Raw genomic sequence first — 17,177 nt, 5'->3', positions numbered from 1 at the left:
CTACAGATTGAAGTAAACTGTCCAAAGTTACCCAAATTATTAGTAATAAATTGAAACTTAAACCCAACTCTCTTAGCACTGAGTCTGCTACTTCTACTGCACCATTCCATGTCTCCTAGTAATCATAATCTCTCCAAGAAACGGAGAGATTTCCCCCCAAGGGGCCAGGGAATATGCAATTCAGAACTCTGGATATGTAAGTCGGTGCTAGGATAATTAGAGAATTTGAGGGGTAAAGCCAAACATCCTATTCATGTATATTTCTGCATATTGCCACCCTCAAGATTTGACACTTGTAGCCTGGTATTTTTCTATATGAATAGAACTGTATTTTAGCTGGGCACCTTCTCTCCCTGTCCCCCTTTTCTGTAGCAGATATGTGAAGTGGAAGAAAGCTATCAAGGACCATCTGGACAAGGACAAGATTTAGGGATGGTGAAGCAACAGGATGCAAGGGTCTTAGAGACCTGACTCTGTGGAACCAAGCTACCAGTATGGACTGCTTAAGGCTAGACTCTTAATAGACTGAGCAATGAATTTTAATCTTACATAAGCCACTTTTAGGGTTGGTCTTTCTTAGACCAGATGGACCTATACTTTAACTACGCTTGTCTTCCTGGTCCCCAATCACTCCCTTCCCACCATTTTTTCTACTATTTCTTTTCATTCTAGTCTGACTGATGGACACATTGTTTCTTGAACATCCTTCCACCATCCCTCCTCCCCAAAAAGACATCAATGAACTCTAATTTCTAAAACCCACTTTATTCCTTCAATGCACTGTTTACAGCCCACCTTTGAATCCACAATATCCTATGCCCCAAACACTGCTTTCTTTTGTTGTTAAGAATAAGAAAAGCACTGAAAGAGATTAGAGAAAGGAGAAAGAAAAGGAGGAGAGGGAGACAGAAGATATAAGAAGCAAGAGTATGAGTAAGCAAAAACAATTAGAAATGGCTAACCATATGTTTCAATGTAGACAATGATGGAGTATCATAGGTGATGCATTAAAAAAAAAAGACTATAGGCCCGTGTCAGTTAGTTCAGTGGTAGAGCATCAGCCAAGTATGTAGATGTCCCTGGTTTGTTTCCTGGTCAGGGCACACAAAGGAAGCACACATCTGCTTCTCACCCCTCCCCCTCTTGTCTTTCTCTCTCTCTCTCTCTCTCTCTCTCTCTCTCTCTCTATCTATCTATCTATCTATCTTCCACTCCTGCAGCCATGGCTCGAGTGGAGCAAATTGGCCCCAGGTGCTGAGGAAAGCTCCATGGCTTCCACCTCAGACACTAAGAAGAGCTTGGTTACTGAGCAACAGAGCAAAGCCCCAAATAAGCAGATCATCACCCCTAGTGGGCTTGCTGGGTGGATCCTGGTAGGGGGACATGCAGAAATCAATCTCTGCTTCTCCTCCTCTTACTGAATTTAAAGAAGGAAGGAAAAAAGAGGAAGGAAGGAAGGAAGGAAGGAAGGAAGGAAGGAAGGAAGGAAGGAAGGAAGGAAGGAAAGGAGGGAGGGAGGGAGGGAGGAAGGAAGGAAGGAAGGAAGGAAGGAAGGAAGGAAGGAAGGAAGGAAGGAAGGAAGGAAGGAGAGAAGGAAGGGAGGAAGAAAGGGGAGGAGGGAGGGAGGGAAAGAGAGAGAGAAAGAAAGAAAGAAAGAAAGAAAGAAAGAAAGAAAGAAAGAAAGAGAAAGAAAGAAAGAAAGAAAGAAAGAAAGAAAGAAAGAAAGAAAGAAAGAAAGAAAGAAAGAAAGAAAGAAAGAAAGAAAAAAAGAAAGAAAGAAAAAGAGAGAGAGAAAGAAACTATAAAGTTCTGAGAGCATGGGGGGAAGTCTTGTGACTATAAGTATATCATATCTTTCATGAACTTTCTATTAGATTGTTTATTATTTATTCCTTAAGAAAGCAATTAGGGTAATGAGAAACATTTAGAAATTGGTTTCCATTTATTTACTAAACTATTTTTTCTAATGTGGAGTAATTTAAATAAACCAAAACTAATTTTCATTTAGGGTGCTAAAATGTCTTAGAGCATTTTGGGATATTTAATGTGGCTATTTGTTTTTGTTTTAGATTTTATTCATTCATTTTTAGAGAGGGAAGAGAGAGAAAAAGAGAGAGAGAGAGAGAGAGAGGGAGAGAAGGTGGAGCAGCAGGAAGCATCAACTCCCATATGTGCCTTGACCAGGCAAGCCTCGGGTTTCAAAGCAGCAACCTCAGCATTCCAGGTCAACACTTTATCTACCACACCACCACAAGTCAGGCCAAATGTGGCTATTTGAAACTGTATTTTTCAGGACAATCTGATTGAAAGTTAAAGTCCTAGTGTATACATATATTTGAAAGGAACACCATTCTGTTCTCATGTAGGGTTTTGTGTATTGTTTTCCCTAACATAACACCACAGCTTAGGATATATTAAATTATCTCCCCTTTAAGGGAAAATTTATTTGGATTATTGAAAGTGGTAAGAGAGAATTAGCAAGAATCCTATAAAAAAGTGTAAGTTCATCTAAAAGAAGTTGACATGAGTTTGATAACTAAATGTTATGAGACTAAACCACTGGAGCTCTTCTTCTGACTTTAAGTTTCCATGTTTATCCCTAAGCCTGTATTTCTAAGTAGTTCCAATATTCTTGAAGAGTGTACCCTCATGGTGATAATTATATCTAAAGAAGTCCAGTATCCCCTAATAACAAAGGTAATAGGTATCCCTCATGATACTTGAGAGAAGTACTGCCTGACTTTATTAACAAGCATTGGATCCAGGCAATTGTATGCACTGGCTACTTGGTACAAGATTTAGCCTGAGGGTAAATTTAGCATGAAGATCTTATGAACCAGCCTGTGGGCAGGCCAAAGTGATCCTCTTGCTCTCAGTGGCCAGGAAAAAGGCAAGCCTCCTGAAGAGCAAGACTCAATATATAAGTGTGTTGCATAGATAATAATAAAGTCAGGGATAATATCTTTAAACTGAATTGCTTACATTCCACTCAAATATAATATCATCAGGCTCTGGCCAATTGGCTCAGTGGTAGAGCATTGGTCTGGTGTGTGGATGACCTGGCCTAGATTCCCAAACAGGAGAATCGATCATCTACTACTCCACCCTGCCCCTCCGCCTATGTCTCTTGTTCTTCCCCTTTCACAGCCATAGCTTGATTGTTTCAAGCGCATCAGCCCAGGCCCTGAGGGTGGCTCTGTGGAGCCTTTGCCTCAGGTGTTAAAAATAGCTTGGTTGTAAGCATGGCCCCAGATGGGCAAAGCATCAGCCCCAGATGAGGGTTGCTAGGTGGATCCTTGTTGGAGCACATAAGGGAATCTGTCTCTCTATCCCCCCTCCTCTCAATTTAGAAAAGAAGGAAATATTTATAGGTACAGGCATATATTATCATCAGAAGCAAACTCAAGTCTGCTTTGAATTTACATTCTCCAGACTTGTTACACTGTACCATGATTTACTGGGATATAAAGCAGATGTACAAATACCTGGCACTTCCTTTTTTATTAGATTAAAATTATGATTCATGATTTAATGCCAACATATCTTGCTATGTTACAAAGGTACTTTTAAAATAACAGTATTTTACATTTGTATCACATTTTATAGTGTCACATTTATTATTGTATAATTGTTTCTGTATAATTGTCTTGTTAAATTTTTGGAAAATGTGTCATTTCATGTTGCCAATATTTTTATTTAATACACATTTAATTCAACAAGCACTAATTGAGCACCTACTATCTTCCAAGCTACTGTCACACTCTATACATGTTTGCTTAAGTTAAACAAAATACTTTTCCATCACAACCTGAGACAAATGGATCTATTAGACCAGTGGTAGTCAACCTGGTCCCTACTGCCCACTAGTGGGCATTCCAGCTTTCATGGTGGGTGATAGTGGAACAACCAAAGTATAAATAAAAAGATAGATTTAACTATAGTACATTGTTTTAAAGATTTATTCTGCCAAACTTAGGGAAATCTGACATAAAGTACTTGGTAAGTAATTATTATTATATGCTTTAACTTGCTGTAACTCTGCTTTATACATTTTATAAAGTAAAGTTACTTTTCTACTTTATAAATCACATTACTGTGGAACCGGTAGGCGGTTAGAAAATTTTACTACTAACAGAGATACAAAAGTGGGCGGTAGGTATAAAAAGGTTGACTATCCCTGTATTAGACAATAAATCTCATGTCAATCACATTAATAACCATACCTTGCTAAATGTCATTTCCAGTAGAAGAAAGAAGGTTAAGAATTATTTAAATCAATTAAGCTTTGGATGACTACATAAGATTTTCTTTGGATAAAGTTCTATAAACTGGGATAAGCATACAGCTTTTTCTTTTTCAAGCAGCTGCCCATTTCAATTCACCAAATAGGTCATAAAAGAGCTCTGGTGTCGTGTTCAATGTAGATTAACAAAACTGTACAACAACAAGAGATAAACAACATTGATTTTTTTTTCTTTTTTTTTTTTTTACACAAGGAAGTATTTTCCTCTGATACTTTGGGTTTGCATTAATCTGTGGATGGTTCCCACAGCCGGAAGCTATCCTTATGTGCCCTCAACTTTTATAACTACTTGCTGCCTACTCTTCTTGTTCCGCAGTCACGCCTTAAGGTCTTTCAGCCAACCTTTGTCTCACAGTTGACCCTTTCCCTGGAATACACCCTCCTGTCATCTTTTTCTCCCAGACAATTTGCTCTTCTCCATAGACAGTATGTCCAAACAACTGCAGTTTGTATCCCGTGACCTTTCCAGCCACCCACACACCCTTTTAAATGGATGTTTTACTCATACAATCATGATACTTTTCTTGTGTCCCTAGGATTCTATGTATTAGAGAGTTTACAGAACAGTGACCTGCTTTTTAAATCATAGGCTTAAGAGCTAAGATTTATTGGATACGTGTACTGTGCCAGGTGCCATGAGAGGAATCTCATTTGAGCTCAGTTTTTCAAGGTCAGTATTAACCTACAATATGGCTGAGGAAACATCCTTGGAGAGTTAAATGACTGGCCCAAATGACTTTCTCATGTTGGGTCATAAATAGACTCTAAACTTACATCTGTCAGAATCAGCCTCATTCGTAGCACAGCCGGAAACCAATTCCTATACCTAGTAATTCAACAAAGGGAGTTTACCTTGGGGTATTTGTTGCAAAGGTATTAGAAAAGCCCAAAGAGCAAACATTGGAAGGTGAGACAACCAGGAGTTTCCAACTACAGGCGACTGTTATCCCCAGAGCTGGATGGATCAAGGTAGACAATGTTGTCACTCGAGTTCAGGAGCTGAAGACACAGTAGAAGCTGGAATCCAGCTGGCTGAGACAGTGGGGATTGGGGCCATGGAAGAGCAAGCTCTCCTTCATACCTGCTATCTCCTGTCAGTGCCCCTGCCCTCAGTGCTACTCCTAGGGAGAAGCTAGTTGGCAAAGAAGTCTTGGAAATAGCAAGGATAGCTTCTTTATAACAAAGTCAGGGGAGCAGGGGAAAGACAGGAAATGAATTTGAGAATAAACAGGCAACAATCTTGTTTATTAGAATGACTGCAAAGTCCATTCTAACTTTACTAAGACAAGACTACTACCTTCCATTATTTCTTTTCAGAACTGATAACAAATAGTGTAGTCATCATTTGTCAATTGAATAATGAATGTTGTTCCTCCTAATCATCACCAAACAGCTCACACAGAGACCAGAACATGGGGGCACCCAGTCAATGGGGGCCTGTTTTTATTTTCTCTTAAATGTTGACTAAGGTAATTAAATTATTTATAGCTATGGTAGTATAAACATAAGACATGGGTCTCAAGTAACTAAATACTAAGAAGAGAGATCACCCTTTCCCATGAGTCAAGAAAGATGAGAACAGCATAATTTTTCAATTCTGGTTTCCACACAACATTATTTTATGAACTTTATTGCTAAATTAGTCCCATGGCTCAGATAACCAGGAATTCACCACACAAGCCACAAAGCTGTCTAGGTAGTCTGGGAGGCCCTTGGTGAGCTGTCACTTACTACCTAGCCCCCACTTCCTCCTCCTGAAAAGCAGAAAATACCAATACCACTTTAATGCTGTCAAAAGGTCATTTGCTCTGCCTTTGTTGCACCAGTTAATATTATTGTTGGAATTCATTACTTTTCGAGTGTCTTCTATTTAATCTCTTTTACATTCATGAAGAGTTTGAAATCCAAAACCAGCACAGACTCAATTATACTCATTATTTGATCTTGAAAGTGATTCCCTAACATATGCAAGGGGAATATTTTGGGGAAATGTCAATGGGTCTGGAGCATCAGAGTGACAAAGTTCAAATGCTGGATACTCACCCAAACATATTTAATCCCTTCATTATAAAAATTACACAAGAAATTTCATAAGAACCATCTTACTAGCAGAATTCTAGGTATTTCCTGTTCCCAAGAGCAGAGAAATACTGCAACATCAACATTTTTTAATGACATTTCAGTACTGTCTCTCTTGGCTGAAAACAGAAAGAGCAAGAAACACAGAAAAAGAAAAAAGAAAAAAGTTAATTAAACATTTTCAGCTATTAAAATTTTTAAAACCAATTTGTATTTTATCCAAACAAGTTTGCCTATCCCTGGTGGCAATATCATGAATAAATTAATATAAACATCTACTTCCTTTAAATTTAATTCCTCCATAATAACTATAATGAGAAATAAGTATTACTACTTCAATGCAGAGTGAATACCACTTGAGAGAATTGTTTGGCTGTTTCAATATTTTAGAATAAAACCCTATCTGCTACTACTCATTTGGAATACAGTTTTAGTTTTAGATAAGCTCATTTGAACTGGTTGTAAATTCTAATGTTTAGTAAAGTCTGTGAAATGAATTCACACTGCATATGATCCTTTGGTCTAAAATTTGAGGATCAAACCAGCACAAATTTCAGCTCTTCTAGCAGGAAAATTAAGAATTTCTCACAATTTCAGACTACCGCCCTCAACACACACACACACACACACACACACACACTCCTTTTTCTCCATCATATTACCCAGAAGACTACTATGAAAAGAACAGGCTGAACTTTGGTCTGTTTGCTCTCAAATCTGTCTTCTTCTCTTGCCTGCGAGGGCTGCTCTGTAAAAAGGAGGTACTGCCCCCTGCAGGCTTCGTTCCACACTCTAACTTCAGCCAAGGAGAAGCAACTTGTGCGAAGATCACAGAGCAGGAGAAACTCAAAAACCTGGACATTTCTACCTCTCTATCTGCCTCAGGCTGCATTTCCTGCAGGAATCATGGCAGGAAAGACTCAGCTGCAGTTCCAAATTTCACTACATGACCCCAAATCCAAGGATGCCGTAAAAATCATATTGCGATATATAAATGCATCAAATCAATGCATTGCACACCTTAGATTTACATAATGTAAATCTATCATTTGTATAATTGTATAACATATCAATTATATCTCAATTTAAGAAATACCCTTCTTTTGTTTCTAATCTCTGGTTGCCATTCTATCTCTTTCTTATTTGGTTTCTTAGCTTTTTCATCATTATACAACCAATTCACCATCTTAAATTCCCATATTTTAGTTATCTTAATTTTTTTTATTGATTTTGAGAAAGAGAGAGAAAGATAAAGAAAGAGGAAGAGAGAGAGAAAGAGAGAGAGTCACCAATTCATTGTTCCACTTAGTAGTTTATTTAGCTGTGCACTCACTGATTGCTCCCAGTATGTGCCCTGACTGGGGATTGAACCCACAACCTCAGTGCACAAGGTCAACACTTTATCCACTGAGCCAACCGGACAGGGCCAAATTCTCATATTTTAAATACTTTAAGTGGTTTTTATATTTATAGTTGGATACTGACTAAAATAAATAGTTTAAATCAAAGATGACAAGGACTATAACCCACAGTTTTTTATTTCCTCTCACTTGGGCTTCATAGATACCAAAACCCTGAGAGAAAGAAAGAAGAAGACAGGAGAAGACAGTGCAGGAGGAGAAGGGGAGGGGAGTAGAAGGGAAAACTGAAGAGATAGGAGGGAATGGAAGAGGAAGAAAGGAGAGAACTCCATGTGCCTCCACAGGGTTCAGTGTTGTTTTCTGGGGAGATCCCTGTCTGGGTCTTTTTGTTTACCATTTGCTCCAAAACGGAACTAAGTCTGGCTGATATGGGCCATGACACCCCCCACCCCCACTGTATAGTCTCTGCTCTTCCTGTAATCAGAACAATCCAGTCTCAAACACAGGCCCCCAGAGTGTCACTTCTCACAGCAAAGTCAGGAATAGTCCATGGCCAGCTCATCCCACTGAGGTTCCATGTCAGGAAGAAGCAAGAACCTGGGTGGCCAAGAATCCCCTAGGAACATGAAGGGGAAGTTCAGTTGCAAAACGCTGCAGCACGGTATCCTGGGAAATGCCTCCTCAGGCCCGAGAAACCTCACTTTCGGCACTGCCGGCCCTAAGAATGCCAACCTGCCTGCCAAGGGAGCTGGGTGCAGAAGCTCCCAAAGCTTCCTGTCTATAGAGGGTGCAAGAACATTCCTCCCTAACTCTGCACCTCATTTTCTGCCTCCTGGGCTCCAAGGAAGCTCTGCCAGCCAGAATCTCCAAAACTTGCCCAGCCAGTTCTTCGGTACTCATCTGTCTAAAGATAAGAATTGCAGATGGTCTCCTGAACTGTACAGGAGTGGGTAGGTCCTCGTGATCTCTTCTGCTGCTCCTCTCTTCACTTCCTCAACCCTACGTCATCTTGCCCCCACTCCTCGATAAAATGGCAGGGGATGTCAAGAAATAGAAAAGGGGCTCTGGCCGGTTGGCTCAGTGGTAGAGCGTCAGCCTGGCGTGCAGAAGTCCCGGGTTCGATTCCCAGCCAGGGCACACAGGAGAAGCGCCCATCTGCTTCTCCACCCCTCCCCCTCTTCTACTTCTCTGTCTCTCTCTTCCCCTCCCGCAGCAAGGCTCCATTGGAGCAAAGATGGCCCGGGCACTGGGGATGGCTCCTTGGCCTCTGCCCCAGGCGCTAGAGTGGCTCTGGTCGCGACATAGCGACACCCCGGAGGGGCAGAGCATTGCCCACTGGTGGGCAGAGTGTCGCCCCCTGGTGGGCTTGCCGGGTGGATCCCGGTCGGGCGCATGCGGGAGTCTGTCTGTCTCTCCCGGTTTCTAGCTTCAGAAAAATACAAAAATAAAAATAAAATAGGAAAGGTTCTTTAGCAGCACTGTGTAATTTATAAGTGGCACAATATTGGAAGTGATAAAAGATCCAACCTCTGAGCTCCATAGAACTCTGCATCCTGAGAGAGACAAACATGGGAATACAAGAGGTAAATGCTAACACAGCTCTATGTACAGAGTGCTGGGGGCCAGCGCGGAGAGGGGAAGCCAGGCCGGCTGGGAGGCAGGGCAGCCAGGCCTCTCCTTTCACCACGGCTACAACAGACTTCTAGCTCAGAAAATACCAGCAGGTCTGATGTTCACTTAAAAATCACATTGACTTTAGCCATAGACATTCAAGAAATTCAATTACTCTTTTCTTTTTCTCAGCTCCTTTTTGGGACTTAGTTATTATTGTTAATTTTGTTCCTTTTTTTTTTTTTTTACAAAAATTTGAGCTTTATGGAAAAATCCTAAGTATATTTACTGTGACCAGATGCTACTCTTGCCAAAATTTCTTGCTGTGAGAAGTACTGCAGAGTACAAGGATCTGGGAAAAGAAAAATTAATTCTAGGTTCATGGACCTAATAATTGTTTTTATATTTATATTTTGTGAAGCTTTCATAAAATGCTCTGATTTCTTTTTTCCTAGTGGGTTTTTCCACTATTTTTTTTTTAATTATAGCATCAATATTTATAACTAACTCTTGGACTGTGTTAATTAACTACAGCAGCATGGACATTCAGGCCTTATAAAGCCAGTTGGTCCCAGTTTTTGACTGGTCAGTTAATCGTGAGATTTAGCACTTGATTCAATGAATTCTTTTTTGTTATTATTGTTCCCATTGATGCTGTAAAATTCCAATGAAGACATAATCTTTAACAAACACATAGCTAGAATGCTTTATTTCTTAGCTTGCATGTCCGTTTAGCTTATGAGAAAGAATGATACTCATAGTAATGTGAGGAACTTCCGGAAGGGTCGCTATGAGCCTAGATTTCCATATTATTCCTTTTTTGGGGGGGAAAACAAGTCTAGGTTGCATACTTGAAATGTTTTCAATCGGCAGTCTCACATGCCAAACTAAATCCGCTTTCTACTTCCCTGGTCAAATCTCTGAGATTTGTGAGGACAGTGAACTTTTTCAACTGGTCAGCCCCTTTGTGGAGTCAGATGTTCCCATGCTAAGCTCTAAGTCAGTTCACTGGAACAACATTACCTGCCCGAACTGTAGACAGCTTTCTGTCCAGTGGGTTTATGGGGGCACAATCTCCCTCACGCAGCTTGGATGAGGGTGTTTGAAAAATCATTCCAGGGCCTACTTAGGAACTCTGAGTAAGCCTGTTCTTCACAGGAAGACCTATACTACTAAAATTACTATGAAAGTTCCAGATACATAATAAGTAGAAAAGTTACTATTATTATTGATAGTATTACATTCTGAGTAGAAAAAAAATAAAACAGAATTCTATTAGCTAATGGCACCACTGACAAAAGAAAATACACAGGTGGGAACATAGAGCAAACTACCAACAAAAAGTCTATGCTCACATCTTGGGAAGTCTATAGCCTTAGAAATACAAAAGGGCACACTGTTGAAATAACACACTAGGAAGGTCCTGCAGATGAAGAAGGTGTAAATGTCATGTAACTATATGCACCTTTTGCCTCCAGGTGGATCAAATGCAACAGCAGCATGTCAGTAAATAAGAGAGAAAAGAGTCTTTTCCCACGCTGGTGACGGAGCATGTGACAGCTGGCCAGGATGAGGAGAAAGCACGAAGCAAGAAACCCACAGCAGTCCTCACGCTCTAGGCTCTATGGCAAACCATGAGTCCGGCCTCACAAGAACAACATTTGGATGGACTGACAGTTGTCATCTGGTTATTTAACTAACTTTTTTTTTTTCATTAGTCTTGGCTGATTTTTAAAGCAAGTCTTCTACTTTATCCCTGATTCTTTTTCTTCTTGATCTTAATGAATACGTGTATTTCTGTAAGTCATTATTACAGTGTGTACATAGTTGTGGGCTCTGTTTACAGACAAGAACTATAAAGGGGGAAAGGTGTGAAAGTGTTATGACACTCTTGCTCTTTTGGCTCCTCTGGCAGTGGTGTATATCTTCAAAGAGCTTTCAGACACATGGCTCCAGACCCAGTTTAAAGTCAATAAATGCTCTGGAGCTTCAGCTGAAATGAAGGACCCACCCAGCCCTCCTCTAATCGACAGCATTAAACTCTTTTTGAAAGGGATTATAATACTTTCCAGTCATCTAAGCCTCCCTTGCTGACAGTGCAGCATTTCTGGGGTAGATGAACTAATGCCGGACTTACCCTTCAGCTCCTCGCGCGGGCCTACGTTGCACACTGTAGGTTCAGCAGCGCACAGCTTGTAGGCAGCAGAAACGACACCTTCGAAAGAGGTGACCATGAACCACAAACATTAAATAATTTCCCCAGATGAAGCTTCTGGATTTTTAAATTCTAAAAAATTAAGGTTTTCATTCACTCAATTAAGGTTTATTACAACTGCAAAGTTTTCATTATTAATATGCAATCAGAAAATTTTACCATCCCTATCAAACCTATAGTTTTCTCCAGATGACCATGAATCATAAAGTTTTAAATGTGTTTGGGCTTTTGGCCACGTGAAATATGGCATTGACCGGGCCAATATCTCTGTCCTATGCTGAAGAAGAGAGAAGAATTGAAATAGATATAAAAAAGCATCAAAATACCAAACTTGACAGTATTTTGGCCACAGTGAAAAGTATTCAGTGGTAGAGCATCGGCCTGGCGTGCAGGAGTCCCGGGTTCGATTCCCGGCCAGGGCACACAGGAGAAGCGCCCATCTGCTTCTCCACCCCCCCTCTCCTTCCTCTCAGTCTCTCTCTTCCCCTCCCGCAGCCGAGGCTCCACTGGAGCAAAGATGGCCCGGGCGCTGGGGATGGCTCCTCGGCCTCTGCCCCAAGTGCTAGAGTGGCTCTGGTCACAACAGAGCAACGCCCCAGAGGGGCAGAGCATCGCCCCCTGGTGGGCATGCTGGGTGGATCCTGATCCGGTGCATGCGGGAGTCTGCCTGACTGTCTCTCCCCGTTTCCAGCTTCAGAAAAATACAAAAAAAAAAAAAAAAAAAAAAAAAAAAAAAAAAAAAGAAAGAAAAGAAAAGAAAAGTATTCAGGTGGAATATATTTAATTACATGGTAAAGCCCAGTTCAATATATCAGACATTTACTGGGTAGTTCAAGGCTAAAAATTATGGATAGAAGTTCAGGGCCTCAAGGTACCTGTGGTAATGTTAGCGCCTAATATTACCTTAATTATAATCAGGAAACTTAAGTCAACTGGAAAAGGAGCTAGCTTAAACATGAGTAAACCTGAATGGTTATTTCAGGGAAAAAAATAAACAAGATTTTTCCCACGGAGTCAATAATTGTAAACATTTTTACTGAACATTCAGAAAGTCTTTACACTCCAGGATCACAAACATATACTTATTTCCCTCTTTACATAAAATAATTAAGAGAAGTTCCAAGTGATATTTATGACCTAAGAGTCAAATATATCTCTCATGAGGTAAGTGTAGAGATGACACCACTATTAAATAAATAGCTGAGAGCTGGGGTTCTTAAAGTGTTGTCTATGACCCAGCAGCATCAGCACTACCAGGGGACTAGTTAGAAATGCTAACCGTAGGGCTGCATTCTGTACCTACTGAATCAGAAGTCCTGGCGGCAGGCCCAAAAATCTGTGTTACAATTTTGGCAACCGTTAGCCTACAGATATAGATGTAAGATTGCGAAGCAAAGGTGCTCCTACCTCTCTTCTTTTCTCCGAATCTGGCTGAAAAGTACAAGAAGGAACAGAAAGAAAGAAGTTCTATCTTAAATGGTAATAGCTACGATAATACCAAACCCAAAACTACCATAATATCGTAAGATTTGGGTTCAGTTTAGTGTAATAGATGCATACCTTAACAGAGCTCAGGCAGGGCATGGAATTCTACAAAGGAAGGAGAGACAGCCGCAAGGCACCTGACCAGTGATTTCTTATTTGAAACATCAAGTTGTGGAGAGTGACAGGTAATGTGGGGCTAAATGAGGAATGAGGTAGACACACCATCTTTGCAACTGGCAGCAATAGAGCAAAGAGAGGTAGATGGTGGGTGACAGTCAGTTGGCATTTTGCAGTTGCTGCTCAAAACTGGCAAAGTAAAATGAACACGAATTCCCGATACATTGCTCCATTGCAAAATAAACAAACTGATTGGGCACATACTGAGAAAAGTATGCTAAACTCTGTCTGAATGGGCAAATACTGAGAAAAGTGTGTTATTTCCTTTTAGGAAAAGAACTGAGACAACATAAGCACAATGAAGCCATCTCTTGCCCAGCTTGCTCCCCCAGTCCTTTCTGAGACTCTCGTCTCGGCTTAGTAGCTAGCACTGAAAGAATGGCTCCATTTAAAGAAAAGAAAAATATCATAAAGGAACTGGCATAAAACCAATATACATAGATACTACAAGAAAAAAATGTTTTGAGGATAATATAAAGGAGGCACACACACAAAAATCACATAGAGAAACTACATAAGAAATAAATGATTCTCTCAGATATTTATCAGTGATATTGAAAAAGTTAAAGAAAACAGTCTATTTGAAAAAAATATTTAGAACAAGAGAAAATGGCTCAAAGAAGAAAAGAAATTCACAGAATATTAAAAGTAAGCTTAATGTTATCAAAAGAATTATAAATCATTAGAAAAAGTAAATAAAGAGAAGTGAAAATGGATATGAGAGACAAACTCCAGAAAGAAAACAAATTAGAAAATGTTTAAAGTTATATTAGAGGAAAGCATTCCAAGGTCATGCAAATAAAGAATAAAGTTTGAATTCAGGGCAAAAGTGTTATATTAGTCTAAGAAAGAGATTTCATGATGATAAAGTATGTAGTCTATAATAAAGATCTAACTATCCCAAATCTCTAAGCACCAAATAATACAGTGTGTCCGTAAAGTCATGGTGCACTTTTGACCGGTCACAGGAAAGCACAAAAGACGATAGAAATGTGAAATCTGCACCAAATAAAAGGAAAACTCTCCCAGTTTCATACCTATTCATTGCAGTTCAATGTGGGCTCACACACAGATTTTTTTAGGGCTCCTTAGGTAGCTATCCCGTATAGCCTCTACAGACTCGTCACTGACTGATGGCCTACCAGAACGGGGTTTCTCCACCAAACTGCCAGTTTCCTTCAACTGCTTATCCCACCGAGTAACGTTATTTCTATGTGGTGGTGCTTCGTTATAAACACACCGATATTCACATTGCACTTTGGTCACGGATTCGAATTTAGCGAGCCACAGAACACACTGAACTTTCCTCTGTACCGTCCACATCTCGACTGGCATGGCCGTGGGCTGCTCTGCTGTATACATGGTGTTATGTCATCATCTGTGCATGTGCACATGCTGCCACATTATCCTACAGAAACTGGGAGGGTTTTCCTTTTATTTGGTGCAGACTTCACATTTCTATCACCTTTTGTTGCTTTCCTGTGACCGGTCAAGTGTACCATGACTTTACAGACACACTGTATATCATCAAAACACATAGAGCAAAAAGCTTTTATAGATGCAAGAAGAAATAGACATAAATGAATTGTAACAAAAGATGTATAGTTCTTGACAGATGATATAGATTAAAAATTAGTACCACATCAGAAAAAAACTAAGAAATACACACATTCATAAAACAGCCACATTAATTATGTTTCTTAGTATAGACATTCACATAAAAGATAAAATTTTTAAAATAACAACTTCTAAAGGCACATGGAAAATATATTAAAACTGGCAGTGTAATAACCCCTGAGGAAAACCTCAAGTTCTCCTAAGTGAAACAAGATAGACAATGTTTTCTAATCATAATACCATGACATTAAAAATTTATAATAAAAATCAATCCATAAGTTGTATACCTTAAACTTATACAATGTATATGTCAATTATATCTCAAAAATAATTTTAAAAATTAAGGCTAACATACCTAGGAATAAAACATTCTTAAGTGACTCTAGAGTCAAACAGGAAATCAAAACTAAAATAGCCAGAACAGGAGACTGAGACCTTGAGGGTTCTTGGTTCCAATTCCTAGGCAAGGCTACCAGACTAAAGCTTTTAGAAATAGCTTCAAAAAGAAAATAAACAAAAAACTTTATAAATAGTAACAGCCATATATAAGATTAATTGCTGTCTTGTATATACATAATCATTGACTTGAAATTTATAGGAGACAAATTTTCATTTTCTATAGCAACTTTGTCAGGGTCCAACAAAATAGAGTCCTGACATAAAATTAAATACAGAATATTTAATAGAAAAACCAGTTGTGAAGATATTCCATTAGCTGAAAGAGCAAATAAGGGAAAGTATTGCTTAAAAATTAGTAATAGCAGAAAGCTGTTAATGTCCTTAGGCTGGAAGGATAAATGAAGGGGATGGTAGTCCTAAAGTCTAGGACTAGGTCCCCCAAGGAAACTAGCAGTCTACAGGACTGCCCATAAGAAACAAAAACAATAGAGGGAGCTGGAGCCACAGAGAACATTCAACCACAGTGGTTGAGAAGCCACCAAAAACAGACGGATGAGGAGAGCTGTCCTTACACCTTCCCTCCATTGTCTTTCCTCTGCCTCCCCCTGGCCATACATACATGGAAGCCACCTGGGGAGGGAACCTAAGAGTGTGATATACATAGTGTTCTACTCTGTGAATGCCAGTTCAAGGGAAGAGAAAGAAATGGATCTAAAAACAAATGGATAAAAGGCCAAGACATAGGAACCACAAGACAAAAAAGAAAATTAAGAAAGAGGAAATTAGCTTCATTTTCCTTACTTTACTTTCAGGGCCTGAATAGGAACTATGTTATACATAATGCATGTGTCTTTTTAATTATTTTTAAATATTAATTTTCTGAGTACAGGTCTTTTACCTCTTTGTTTAAATTTATTTCTATGTACCTTTTTTTGTTTTGTTTTGGGTGAAATAGTAAGTTGGACTATTTTCTTGATTTCTATTTTTGTCAGTTTGTTATTGGTATATAAAATGCCACCAATTTCTGGGTGTTAATTCTGTATTCTAAATTCATTTATTAGTTCTAGTAGCTTTTTGGTGGAATCTTTAGGGTTCCCTATATACAGCATCATGTCTTCTGTGAATAATGACAGTTTTACTTCCTCCTTTCCAATTTGGATGACTTTTATTTCTTATTCTTGTCTGATTGCTGTGGCTAAGACTTCCCATACTATGTTGAATAAGAGTGATACAAGTGGATATCCTTGTCTTGTTCCTTAAGGGAAATGCTTGTAGTTTTTGCCTATTGAGTATGATGTTGGCTGTGAGTTTGTCATTTATGGTCTTTATTCTGTTGAGGTATGATCTCTCTATTCTTACCTTGATCAGATATTTTATCATGAATGGGATGCTTTTACTGCATCAATTGATATAATCATGTAGTTTTTATCCTTCATTTTGTTTATATGGTGTATTATGATTATTGATTTGTAAAAATTGTACCAACCTTGCTTTCCCAAAATGAATTCCACTTGATCATGAATGTTAGTTCTTCTTTGAATGTTTGGTAAAATTCACCTATGAGTTCATATCTAGCACAGGGCTTTTGTTTGCTGAGAGTTTTTTGGTATTCTTTCAATTTCAGTACTTTTAATTTGTCTATTCATATTTTTGATTCTTCATGATTTAGTTTTGGAAGATGTGTGTTTCTAGAAATTGATCCATTTCACCCAGATTGTCCAATTTGTTAGCATATAGTCACTCATAATATTTTCTTACAATCCTTTGTATTTCTATGTCAGTTATTACTTCTCCTCTTTCATTGTATTTGGTTGGGTTCTCTAATTTTTTCTTGATTAGTCTGGTTAAAGGTTTGTCAATCTTGTTTATCATTTCAAAAAAACAGTTTTTGGTTTCTTTGATCTCTTGAATTGTTTTTAGTCTCTATGTC

At 39.0% G+C, this 17,177-nt stretch overlaps 1 pseudogene; it reads right to left on the bottom strand.

Annotated features, from left to right (window-relative positions):
• Nucleotides 1-11,588, bottom strand: part of LOC136311652 (4-hydroxybenzoate polyprenyltransferase, mitochondrial-like) — a 38,893-nt pseudogene extending 27,305 nt beyond the window's left edge.
• Nucleotides 11,589-17,177: the final 5,589 nt, after the last annotated feature.

The sequence above is a fragment of the Saccopteryx bilineata genome, chromosome 8 (genome assembly GCF_036850765.1).
Source record: "Saccopteryx bilineata isolate mSacBil1 chromosome 8, mSacBil1_pri_phased_curated, whole genome shotgun sequence".
Lineage (NCBI taxonomy): Eukaryota > Metazoa > Chordata > Mammalia > Chiroptera > Emballonuridae > Saccopteryx > Saccopteryx bilineata.
Note: the sequence above shows the minus strand (reverse complement) of the source record. Positions and strands in the feature narration are given on the sequence as shown.